The sequence below is a fragment of the Aegilops tauschii genome, chromosome 3 (genome assembly GCF_002575655.3).
Source record: "Aegilops tauschii subsp. strangulata cultivar AL8/78 chromosome 3, Aet v6.0, whole genome shotgun sequence".
Taxonomy (NCBI): Eukaryota; Viridiplantae; Streptophyta; class Magnoliopsida; order Poales; family Poaceae; genus Aegilops; species Aegilops tauschii.
In genome coordinates this window covers 195,060,123-195,073,999 of record NC_053037.3, presented here as the reverse complement: position 1 = coordinate 195,073,999, position 13,877 = coordinate 195,060,123, and positions in this window count along the sequence as shown.

Here is a 13,877-nt window from a genome sequence, read left to right as displayed (position 1 = left end):
CTCGAAATCACTTCTATCTTTGCTATGCTAGTTGTTCGCTCTATTGCCATGCTCCGCTACCTATCACTTGCTATATCATGTCTCCCATTTTAGACATGTCAGCCCTAACCATCCTTTCCTAGCAAACCGTTGTTTGGCTAAGTTACCGCTTTTGCTCAGCCCCTCTTATAGCGTTGCTAGTTGCAGGTGAAGTTGAAGTTGTTCCATGTCGGAACATGGATATGTTGGGATATCACAATATCTCTTATTTAATTAATGCATCTATATATATTTGGTAAAGGGTGGAAGGCTCGGCCTTATGCCTGGTGTTTTGTTCCACTCTTGCCGCCCTAGTTACTGCTTTACCGGGATCATGTTCCTTGAGTTTGCGTTCCTTACACGGTCGGGTGATTTATGGGACCCCCTTGACAGTTCGCCTTGAATAAAACTCCTCCAGCAAGGCCCAACTTTGGTTTTACTATTTGCCGCCTAAGCCTTTTCCCCCGGGTTTTCGCGAGCCCGAGGGTCATCTTATTTTAACCCCCCCGGGTCAGTGCTCCTTCGAGTGTTGGTCCGAACCGAGCAGCCTGCGGGGCCACCTCGGGGAAACTCGAGGTCTGGTTTTACTCGTAGCTTGACTTATCCGGTGTGCCCTGAGAACGAGATATGTGCAGCTCCTATCGGGATTTGTCGGCACATTCGGGCGGCTTTGCTGGTCTTGTTTTACCATTGTCGAAATGTCTTGTAAACCGGGATTCCGAGACTGATCGGGTCTTTCCGGGAGAAGGTTTATCCTTCGTTGACCGTGAGAGCTTATGATGGGCTAAGTTGGGACACCCCTGCAGGGTATTATCTTTCGAAAGCCGTGCCCGCGGTTATGAGGCAGATGGGAATTTGTTAATGTCCAGTTGTAGATAACTTGTCACTTGACCCAATTAAAATACATCAACTGCGTGTGTAGCCGTGATGGTCTCTTCTCGGCGGAGTCCGGGAAGTGAACACGGTCTGAGTTCTGATTGACGTAAGTAGGTGTTCAGGATCACTTCTTGGTCATTGCTAGATGACGTCCGTTCCGTTGCTTCTCTTCTCGCTCTCATTTGCGCAGGTTAGCCACCATATATGCTTTTGCCGCTGCAGCTCCACCTCTTTGCACCATCCTTTCCTACAAGCTTAAATAGTCTTGATCCCGCGGGTGTGAGATTGCTGAGTCCTCGTGACTCACAGATTCTACCAAAACAGTTGCAGGTGCCGACGATGCCAGTGCAGATGATGGCGTCGATCTCAAGTGGGAGTTCGACGAGGAACATGGTCGTTACTATGTGTCTTTTCCTGATGATCAGTAGTGGAGCCCAGTTGGGACGATCGGGGATCTAGCATTTGGGGTTGTCTTATTTTCATCTGGATTTTTGACCGTAGTCGGTCTATATGTTTGTATTTTGGATGATGTATGATGATATTTATGTATTGTGTGAAGTGGCGATTGTAAGCCAACTCTTTATCCCATTCTTGTTCATTACATGGGATTGTGTGAAGATGACCCTTCTTGCGACAAAACCACTATGCGGTTATGCCTCTAAGTCGTGCCTCGACACGTGGGAGATATAGCTGCATCGTGGGCGTTACACCAGCCCCTTGTGGGCTGGTTAGCCTCCCTCCTATGGCCTATAAGGCCCATATATTTCCCCGGGGGGTTCCGGTAACCTCCCGGTACTCCGAAAAAATGCCCGAATCACTCGAAACCATTCCGATGTCCGAATGCAACCTTCCAATATATGAATCTTTACCTCTCGACCATTTCGAGACTCCTAGTCATGTCCGTGATCTCATCTGGGACTCTGAACAAACTTCGATACATCAAATCACATAACTCATAATACAAATCGTCATCGAACGTTAAGCGTGCGGACCCTGCGGGTTCGAGAATTATGTAGACATGACCGAGACACATCTCCGGTCAATAACCAATAGCGGAACCTGGATGCTCATATTGGCTCCTACATATTCTACGAAGATCTTTATCGGTCAAAGCGCATAACAACATACGTTGTTCCCTTTGTCATCGGTATGTTACTTGCCCGAGATTCGATCGTCGGTATCACCATACCTAGTTCAATCTCGTTACCGGCAAGTCTCTTTACTCGTTCCGTAATGCATCATCCCGCAACTAACTCATTAGTCACATTGCTTGCAAGGCTTATAGTGATGTGCATTACCGAGAGGGCCCAGAGATACCTCTCCGATACTCGGAGTGACAAATCTTAATCTCGATCTATGCCAACTCAACAAACACCATCGGAGACACCTGTAGAGCATATTTATAATCACCCAGTTACGTTGTGGCGTTTGATAGCACACAAGGTGTTCCTTCGGTATTCGTGAGTTGCATAATCTCATAGTTAGAGGAACATGTATAAGTCATGAAGAAAGCAATAGCAATAAACTAAACGATCATTATGCTAAGCTAACGGATGGGTCTTGTCCATCACATCATTCTCTAATGATGTGATCCCGTTCATCAAATGACAACACACGTCTATGGCTAGGAAACTTAACCATCTTTGATTAACGAGCTAGTCAAGTAGAGGCATACTAGGGACACTCTGTTTTGTCAATGTGTTCACACATGTATCAAGTTTCCGGTTAATAAAATTCTAGCATGAATAGTAAACATTTATCATGATATAAGGAAATATAAATAACAACTTTATTATTGCCTCTAGGGAATATTTCCTTCGGTCTCCCACTTGCACTAGAGTCAATAATCTAGTTCACATCGCCATGTGATTTAACACCAATAGTTCACATCGTCATGTGATTTAACACTCTATAGTTCACATCGCCATGTGACCAATACCCAAAGGGTTTACTAGAATCAATAATGTAGTTCACATCGCCATGTGATTAACACCTAAAGAGTACTAAGGTGTGATCATGTTTTTCTTATGAGAGAAGTTCAGTCAACGAGTCTGCCACATTCAGATCTGTATGTATTATGCAAATTTTTATGTCTACAATGCTTTGCACGGAGCTACTCTAGCTAATTGCTCCCACTTTCAATATGTATCCAGATTGAGACTTAGAGTCATCCAGATCGGTGTCAAAACTTGCATCGACATAACCCTTTACGACGAACTTTTTGTCACCTCCATAACCGAGAAACATATCCTTATTCTACTAAGGATAATTTTGACCGCTGTCCAGTGATCCACTCCTGGATCACTATTGTACCCTCTTGCCAAACTCATGGTGAGGTACACAATAGGTCTGGTACATAGCATAGCATACTTCATAGAACCTATGACTGAGGCATAGGGAATGACTTTTCATTCTCTTTCTATTTTATGTCGTGGTCGGATTTTGAGTCTTTACTCAACTTCACACCTTGCAACACAGGCAAGAACTCTTTCTTTGACCGTTCCACTTTGAACTACTTCAAAAACTTGTCAAGGTATGTACTCATTGAAAAAACTTATCAAGCGTCTTGATCTATCTCTATAGTTCTTTATGCTCAATATGTAAGCGGCTTCACCGAGGTCTTTCTTTGAAAAACTCCTTTCAAACACTCCTTTATGCTTTCTAGAAAATTCTACATCATTTCCGATCGACAATATGTCATTCACATATACTTATCAGAAAGGCTGTAGTGCTCCCACTCACTTCCTTGTAAATACAGGCTTCACTGCAAGTCTGTATAAAACTATAGGCTTTGATCAACTTATCAAAGCGTATATTCCAACTCCGAGATGCTTGCACTAGTCCATAGATGGATCGCTGGGGCTTGCACATTTTGTTAGCACCTTAGGATTGATAAAACCTTCTGGTTGTATCATATACAACTCTTCTTTAATAAATCCATTAAGGAATGCAGTTTTGATATCCATTTGTCAGATTTCATAAAGTGTGACAATTGCTAACATGATTCAGACAGACTTTAAGCATCGATACGAGTGAGAAAATCTCATCGTAGTCAACATCTTGAACTTGTCAAAAACCCTTTTCGACAAGTCGAGCTTTGTAGATAGTAACACTACTATCAGCGTCCGTCTTCCTCTTGAAGATCCATTTATTCTCAATGGCTTGCCGATCATCGGGCAAGTCCACCAAAGTCCACACTTTGTTCTCATACATGGATTCTATCTCAGATTTCATGGCCTCAAGCCATCTGTCGGAATCTGGGCTCATCATCGCTTCCTCATAGTTCATAGGTTCATCATGGTCTATTAACATGACTTCCAGAACAGGATTACTGTACCACTCTGGTGCGGATCGTACTCTGGTTGACCTACGAGGTTTGGTAGTAACTTGATCTGAAGTTTCATGATCATCATCATTAACTTCCTCACTAATTGGTGTAGGTATCACTGGAACTGATTTCAGTGATGAGCTACTTTCTAATTCGAGAGAAGGTACAATTACCTCATCAAGTTATACTTTCCTCCCACGCACTTCTTTCGAGAGAAACTTCTCTAGAAAGGATCCACTCTTAGCAACAAAGATCTTGCCTTCAGATCTGTGATAGAAGGTGTACGCAACAGTTTCTTTTGGGTATCTTATGAAGACGCACTTCTCCGATTTGGGTTTGAGCTTATCAGGCTGAAACTTTTTCACATAAGCATTGCAACCCCAAACTTTAAGAAATGACAGCTTAGGTTTCTTGCCAAACCACAGTTCATATGGTGTCGTCTCAACAGATTTAGATGGTGCCCTATTTAACGTGAATGCAGTTGTCTCTAATGCATAACCCCAAAACGATAGTGATAAATTGCTAAGAGACATCATAGATCGCACCATATCTAATAAAGAACGGTTATGACGTTCGGACACACCATTACGCTGTGGTGTTCCAGGTGGCGTGAGTTGTGAAACTATTCCACATTGTTTCAAATGAAGACCAAACTCATAACTCAAATATTCACCTCCATGATCAGATCGTACAAACTTTATTTTCTTGTTACGATGATTTTCCACTTCACTCTGAAATTCTTTGAACTTTTCAAATGTTTCAGACTTGTGTTTCATCAAGTAGATATACCCATATCTACTCAAATCATCTGTGAAGGTCAGAAAACAATGATACCCGCTGTTAGCCTCAACACTCATCGGACCGCATACATCGGTATGTATTATTTCCAATAAGTCAGTGGCTTGCTCCATTGTTCCGGAGAACAGAGTCTTAGTCATCTTTCCCATGAGCCATGGTTCGCAAGCATCAAATGATTCATAATCAAGTGATTCCAAAAGTCCATCCGCATGGAGTTTCTTCATGCGATTTAAACCAATATGACCTAAACGGCAGTGCCACAAGTATGTTGCACTATCATTATCAACTTTGCATCTTTTGGCATCAATATTATGTGTATCACTACGATCGAGATTCAATAAACCATTTATATTAAGTGTATGACCATAGAAGGTTTTATTCATGTAAACAGAACAACAATTATTCTTTGACTTAAATGACTAACCGTATTGCAATAAACATGATCCAATCATATTCATGCTCAACGCAAACACCAAATAACATTTATTTTAGGTTTAACACTAATCCTGAAGGTAAAAGGGAGTGTGCGATGGTGATCTTATCAACCTTGGAATCACTTCCAACACACATCATCACCTCGCCCTTAACTAGTCTTTGTTTATTTTGCAACTCCCGTTTCGAGTTACTACTCTTAGCAACTGAACCAGTATCAAATACCGAGGGGTTGCTTATAAACACTAGTAAAGTATACATCAATAACATGCATATCAAATATACCTTTGTTCACTTTGTCATCCTTCTTATCCGCCAAGTATCTAGGGTAATTCCACTTCCAGTGACCGTTCCCTTTGCAGTAGAAGCACTCAGTTTCAGGCTTAGGTCTAGCTTTGGGCTTCTTCATGGGAGTGGCAACTTGCTTGCCATTCTTCTCGAAGTTCCCTTTCTTTCCCTTGCCCTTTTACTTGAAACTAGTGGTCTTGTCAACCATCAACACTTGATGCTTTTTCTTGATTTCTACCTTCGCCGATTTCAGCATCGCGAAGAGCTTGGGAATTGTTTCCGTTGTCCCTTGCATATTATAGTTCGTCACGAAGTTCTAGTAACTTGGTGATAGTGACTAGAGAACTCTGTCAATCACTATCTTATCTGGAAGATTAACTCCCACTTGATTCAAGTGATTGTAGTACTCAGACATTCTGAGCACATGCTCACTGGTTGAGCTATTCTCCTCCATCTTGTAGGAAAAATACTTGTCAGAGGTCTCATACCTCTCGACATGGGCATGAGTCTGAAATACTAATTTCAACTGTTGGAACATCTCATATGCTCCGTGACGTTCAAAACATTTTTTGAAGTCCCGGTTTCTAAGCCGTAAAGCATGGTGCACTAAACTATCAAGTAGTCATCATACCGAGCTTGTCAAACGTTCATAACGTCTGCATCTGCTCCTGCAATAGGTCTGTCACCTAGCGGTGCATCAAGAACATAATTGTTCTGTGCATCAATGAGGATAATCCTCAGATCACGGACCAAGTCCGCATCATTGCTACTATCATCTTTCAACTTATTTTTCTCTAGGAACATATCAAAAATAAACGGGGAGCTACATCGCGAGCTATTGATCTACAACATAGTTATGCAAATACTATCAGGACTAAGTTCATGATAAATTAAAGTTTAATTAATCATATTACTTAAGAACTCCCACTTAGATAGACATCCCTCTAGTCATCTAAATGATCATCACGCGTGTGCAAAACTGGCTTGCACCTGTTTTATGTGAACGTAGAGCTTATCACACCCGATCGTCACGTGGTGTCTCAGCACGAAGAACTGTCGCAACGGTGCATACTCAGGGAGAACACTTATACCTTTAAATTTAGTGACAGGTCATCTTATAATGCTACCGTCGAACTAAGCAAAGTAAGATGCATACAGGATAAACATCACATGCAATCAATATAAGTGATATGATATGGCCATCATCATCTTGTGCCTTTGATCTCCATCTCCAAAGCACCGTCATGATCACCATCGTCACCGGCTTGACACCTTGATCTCCATCGAAGCATCGTTGTCGTCTCGCCAACTATTGCTTCTACGACTATCTCTACCGCTTAGTTATAAAGTAAAGCAATTACATGGCGATTGTATTTCATATAATAAAGCGACAACCATAAGGCTCCTGCCAGTTGCCGATAACTTTTACAAAACATGATCATCTCATACAACAATTTATATATCATCACATCTTGACCATATCACATCACAGCAAGCCCTGCAAAAACAAGTTAGACGTCCTCTACTTTGTTGTTGCAAGTTTTACGTGGCTGCTACGGGCTTGGCAAGAACCGTTCTTACCTACGCATCAAAACCACAACGATTTTTCGTCAAGTGTGATGCTTTAAACTTCAATAAGGACCGGGCGTAGTCACACTCGATTCAACTAAAGTTGGAGAAACAGACACCCACTAGCCACCTGTGTGCGAAGCACGACGGTAGGACCAGTCTCATGAACGCGGTCATGTACTGTCGGTCTGGGCCGCTTCATCCAACAATATCGCCGAATCAAAGTATGACATGCTGGTAAGCAGTATGACTATTATCGCCCACAACTCTTTGTGTTCTACTCGTGCATATAACATCTACGCATAGACCTGGCTCGGATGCCACTGTTGGGGAACGCAGTAATTTCAAAAAAAATCCTACGATCACGCAAGATCTATCTAGGTGATGCATAGCAACGAGCGGGGAGAGTGTGTCCACGTACCCTCGTAGACCGAAAGCGGAAGCGTTTAGTAACGCGGTTGATGTAGTTGAACATCTTCACGATCCAACCGATCAAGTACCGAACGCACGGCACCTCCGCGATCTGCACACGTTCAGCTCGGTGACGTCCCTCGAACTCTTGATCCAGTTGAGGCCGAGAGAGAGTTTCATCAGCACGACGGCGTGGTGACGGTGATGATGAAGTTACCGGCGCAGGTCTTCGCCTAAGCACTACGATGATATGACCGAGGTGTTGAACTGTGGAGGGGGGCACCGCACATGGCTAAGAGATTGTCTGTTGTGCCTTTGGGGTGCCCCCTGCCCCGTATATAAAGGAGGGGAGGAGGAGGCCGGCCAACAAGGGGCGCGCCAGGGAGAGGGGAGTCCTACTACGACTCCAGTCCTAGTAGGATTCGGCCCCCACCCTTTTTTCCTTCTACCGGAGGGGAAAAGGGGAAGGAGAGGGAGTAGGAGAAGGAAAGGGGGTGGCGCCCCCTTCCCAAGTCCAATTCGGCCTCCTACCTTGTGGGGGGGCGCACCAGACCCTTGTGGGCTGGTTAGCCTCCCTCCTATGGCCCATAAGGCCCATATCTTTCCCCAGGGGGTTCCGGTAACCTCCCGGTACTCCGGAAAAATGCCCGAATCACTCGAAACCATTCTGATGTCCGAATGCAACCTTCCAATATATGAATCTTTACCTCTCAGCCATTTTGAGACTCCTCGTCATGTCTGTGATCTCATCCGGGACTCCGAACAAACTTCGATACATCAAATCACATAACTCATAATACAAATTGTCATCGAACATTAAGCTTGCGGACCCTGCGGGTTCGAGAACTTTGTAGACATGACCGAGACACATCTCCGGTCAATAACCAATAGCGGAACCTGGATGCTCATATTGGCTCCTACATATTCTACGAAGATCTTTATCGGTCAAACCGCATAACAACATACGTTGTTCCCTTTGTCATCGGTATGTTACTTGCCCGAGATTCGATCGTCGGTATCACCATACCTAGTTCAATCTCGTTACCGGCAAGTCTCTTTACTCGTTCCGTAATGCATCATCCCGCAACTAACTCATTAGTCACATTGCTTGCAAGGCTTATAGTGATGTGCATTACCGAGAGGGCCCAGAGATACATCTCCGATACTCGGAGTGACAAATCTTAATCTCGATCTATGCCAACTCAACAAACACCATCGGAGACACCTGTAGAGCATCTTTATAATCACCTAGTTACATTGTGACGTTTGATAGCACACAAGGTGTTCCTTCAGTATTCGGGAGTTGCATAATCTCATAGTCAGAGGAACATGTATAAGTCATGAAGAAAGCAATAGCAATAAAACTAAACGATCATTATGCTAAGCTAACGGATGGGTCTTGTCCATCACATCATTCTTTAATGATGTGATCCCGTTCATCAAATGACAACACATGTCTATGGCTAGGAAACTTAATCATCTTTGATTAACGAGCTAGTCAAGTAGAGGCATACTAGGACACTCTGTTTTGTCAATGTATTCACACATGTATCAAGTTTCCGGTTAATACAATTCTAGCATGAATAATAAACATTTATCATGATATAAGGAAATATAAATAACAACTTTATTATTGCCTCTAGGGCATATTTCCTTCACTTATATACCAGAAGATGGGCACCGGAGGTGGGCTGGGCTGAGCACAACCCACCAGGGCGCGCCTGGGGGGGCAGGCGCGCCCTGGTGTCTTGTGTTCACCAGGTGGCCCCCCTCCAGTATTCATTTGCTCCAGTATTTCTTATTTATTCCATAAAAATTCCACTTGAAGTTTCAGCTCATTTGGAGTTGTGCAGAATAGGTAGCCTGACATAGCTTTTTAAGGTCCAGATTTCCAGCTGCCGGAATTCTCCCTCTTTGTGTGTACCTTGCATATTATGAGAGAAAAGGCATTAGAATTACTCCAAAAAGCATTATTATGGATAAAAACATCATAAATAACAGTAGGTAAACATGATGCAAAATGGACGTATCATGGCACGCCACTCATCCATCTTCTTCGGAGCCAGAGGAAAGTTCAGCAACAGCTCCACCTACGCGAGCGCATCCGCCGGTGAATGACTATGCGCAAGGACTGAGAGGTGGCTCGACTTATATGCTAGCCAGAAGGAACTCCATCTCTGTCCTATTGTCGAGGTCGATGCCCGCCAGTAGTTTGACGTGGCAGCAGGCCATGCGCACCATGAGAACGGTGCACATGCTCCTTGCCTGGCCATTGGCCAGGGTCGACGTCGTTGCGGGGAAGCGTTTCGTGTCCATCTTGTGACGACTGTAACGCCCCCGATTCAATCGTACACTAATCATACACGCAAATATGTACGATCAAGATCAGGGACTCACGGGAAGATATCACAACACAACTCTAGACACAAATTAAAATAAAACAAGCTTTATATTACAAGCCATGGGCCTCGAGGGCTCGAATACATAAGCTCGAAAACACAAGAGTCGGTAGAAGCAACATTATCTGAGTACAAACATGAGTTAAACAAGTTTGCCTTAAGAAGGCTAGCACAAAAGCAACATCGATCGAAAAGGCAAGGCCTCCTGCCTGGGAGCCTCCTAACTACTCCTGGTCGTCGGCGGCCTCCATGTAGTAGCAGGCACCCTCAGTGTAGTAGCAGTCGTCGTTGAAGGTGGCGTCTGGATCATGGGCTCCACCATCTGGTTGCGACGTTCGGGAAGAATAGAAAAGGGGGAAAAGGGGGGAGCAAAGCAACCGTGAGTACTCATCCAAAGTACTCGCAAGCAAGGATCTACACTACATATGCATCGGTGTCAATGAAATGGGTAGTATATGTGGACTGAACTACAGAATGCCAGAAAAGAAGGGGAAAGCCTAGCCTATCAAAGACTAGCATCTTCAAGCAGCTCCAAGCATCTTGCAGCATCAGAAGAGATAAGAGTAGCATAAAGTAAAGTAGTAGTAGTGTTATCAACCTCGGCCAGAGATCCTTTCTCGACTCCCTGTTATAAAGCAATCCCAGAGCCATACTATCCAGATATCACCTCAAGTATCCAGTTCTAGTTGTATCGATCGGGATACAACTCCAAGTGTCCGTTACCGTAGGACAGGCTATCGATAGATGTTTTCTTCCCTGCAGGGGTGCACCAACTTACCCACCACGCTCGATTAACTCCGGCCGGACACACTTTCCTGGGTCATGCCCGGCCTCGGCCAAACAATACGCCGCAACCCGACCTAGGCTTGATAGAGAGGTCAAGCACGCCGGACTAAACCTATGCCCCCAGGGGTCATGGGCCATCGCCCCGGGAACTCCTGCACGTTGTGAACGCGGCCGGTGAGCAGACCTAGCTACCTCCTTTAAAAAGGCAGGTGCTTACCAGTCCAACCCGGCGCGTGCCGCTCAGTTGCTGACGTCTATTAAGCTTCGGCTGATGCATACGACGCAGAACGCCCATACTATGCCCACTTGATGGTTAGTGCTATCAGGCCAGAGGCCCCTCGGATCAAATATCCAAATCGTAGTGGATTAGGAACGCGCGGTAACAAGCAGAGACTCACGAAATATGTGACCCCGTCGCCCCGTCTCGAGGACTTGCGGCAAGGGCTAAGAATGCCCGGCCACGCCTCGTAATTATCTCGCGGGCACCCTCCAGGTCAACCCGACTCCTCATCACTCGCAAATATGCTCGCGCGGGTACCCCTCAGGGCCGACCCGTCTTTAGTAACATGGTTCAGTGTAAAGTCATAGTAACCATAGTAACCGTGTGTCTAACACCAAGGGGGAAACCTGAGGAGTCACCCTCGATGGATTCCACTCAATGTAATCATCAAGGTGAACGTAAGAGGAACCACCCTCGAGGTTCACACTTGAGGGGTTGCACGACAGAGTCGTATCCGAAGTGGTTAAGGAGGAAATCACCCTCGATGACCACGACCAAATAGCTACACTACAGAGATCTCATCAGGAGTGATGTATGAGGTTCCACCCTCAGCACTCGATGGTAACTCTGCAGAGTCGAGCAACAAAAGGGGCGTGATGTGATGTGAGGTGTCGGGCTCTGGTCGTCGATCACGTTGATCGAGTCATCGATGATGAAGCAGGGGCAACAAGGACCATGTGGGGTCACTGATGGATCACTAACCAACCTATACTAAGCAGTTTAGGATAAGCAGGTAAGGTAACAATAAGCAGGTTACAATAGCAGGCTATGCATCAGAATAGGAGCAAACAATAACAGTAGCAAAAATAATGCAAGCATGAGAGAATGGAATGGGCGATATCCGGATGATCAAAGGGGGGCTTGCCTGGAAGCTTTGCTGCAAAGGAAGAAGGGTCGTCAGAGACGTAGTCGGTCACAGGGGCAGCATCGGTCTCGGGGTCTACCGGAGAGAAGAGGAGGAAGAAACAATAAATATAAAGCAATCAAAGCATCATAAGGCATAACATGGCAATACGCAATGTTAGCGGTGAACTAACGCAGTGCTAGACGTTACAGATGGAGAGGGAAAACATCCGGAGAGGTTTTCCTGGCGTTTGGCTTTTCCGGACGGACGAAAGGAAGGGGATGGTTCCATATTCAGCATGCTAGGGGCATGTGATAGATGAACGGAACGTGTATTCGGATTCGTTGGATTTTTCTGAGCAACTTTCATATAGAAAACATTTTCATCAGAGCTACGGTTTAATTTCTATTAATTTTCAAAGCTTTAAACATTTTCTAGAATGTATTAATTCGAAATATAAACAGTAAAAAGTTTTGTCACCTAGTACTACTCTAGCCAGAGTGTATTACAGGTGAGGCCAGTGGGTTTAGTCAACAGTTGACCAATCAAGATTGACTGGTCAACAAGGTCAAAGCAGGGCCCATCTGTCATTGACTTTAGTTTAACAAAATGGTAATTAACAGGGATGATCCCACATGTCATTTACTTAGGCTAAATTAACACTAAATAAATACTAATTAATCCTAGACCTAAATCTAAACAAGGGCCAGCCTCAACACAGCCAGCCATCAGGCTGGCTCACACACACACACACACACACACACACCTAGTATACACACAGAGCACACACGGCCATGGCCATTGCCGTGGCCAGCAACAGCAGCAGCCGGCGGTAGTGGCGCAGCGCATCCGCTAAGCGAGCAACACAAGCTGCGGCAGCCAGCATGCAGTAGCAGAAGCAGCAATAAGGGGCAACAGTACATAAGTAGCAACAGACAGAGCAGCACGGCAGCGGCAAGCAGCAGCGGTAGCTAGCAACAGCAGAGTATCACGACGCGCGGGAAAGGAGGAGCAGTGCGCAGCCCCGGGCAGCAGGGGCCTGCGAGCGTCCGTGAGCCGAGGCGCAGGGCTGGGCACGCAAGGGAGTAGAGCTCCGTCCGGTCACGGGAGGTCGCGGGCGGCGGCTTAAGGCAACAGATCGAAGGGGGAAAAGGGGGATCGGGGAAGAAGCTCACCCCGGAGCTCGTGGTGTGGTCGAGGAAGCCACAGGGAGTCGAGGTGGACCGGAGGAGTGACGCAGCGGCGACGAACGGAGTCGGGTCCCGAGGTCGAAGGCGGCTCGATCCAGTCGATGTAGGTGCTCCGAGCTCGAACGTGTCCCCGTAGTGGAAGGAGATGAGCGTAGCCGACCTCCTGGATAAGCTAGCGGGGCTCGGGGTCGTCGGGAAGCACGCGGACAGTGAAGACAATGGCGACGGTGGCTCGGCTTGTCGCTGGGAGGAAGCAAAGGCGCGAGGGGAAAGGAAGAGGGGGCTAGGGTTCATTCCGCAGGGCAAAGGGGGTCGCTGGCGTCTAGTAGGCGTCGGGGAAAAGCTAGATGGCCGACATGCGCGGGCATCTGCGGACGAGCTGCGTCCACGACGTTCCTGGTGAATAGAGGAAGAAGGAACTGGGGAGGTGCGGACGAACTGCGTCCACGACGTTCCTGATGATTACTCCCTGGTTCAATGCGGCATGCTTTACAGCTTAGAATCGGGGCTCCAAAAGCGTTTTGAGCAGCACAGAGCATATGAGATGTTCCAAGAGCTGAAAATGGTTTTCCAAGATCATGCCCGAGTCGAGAGATATGAAGTCTCCGACAAGTTCTACAGTTGTAAGATGGAGGAGAATAGTTCTGTCAACGAGCAC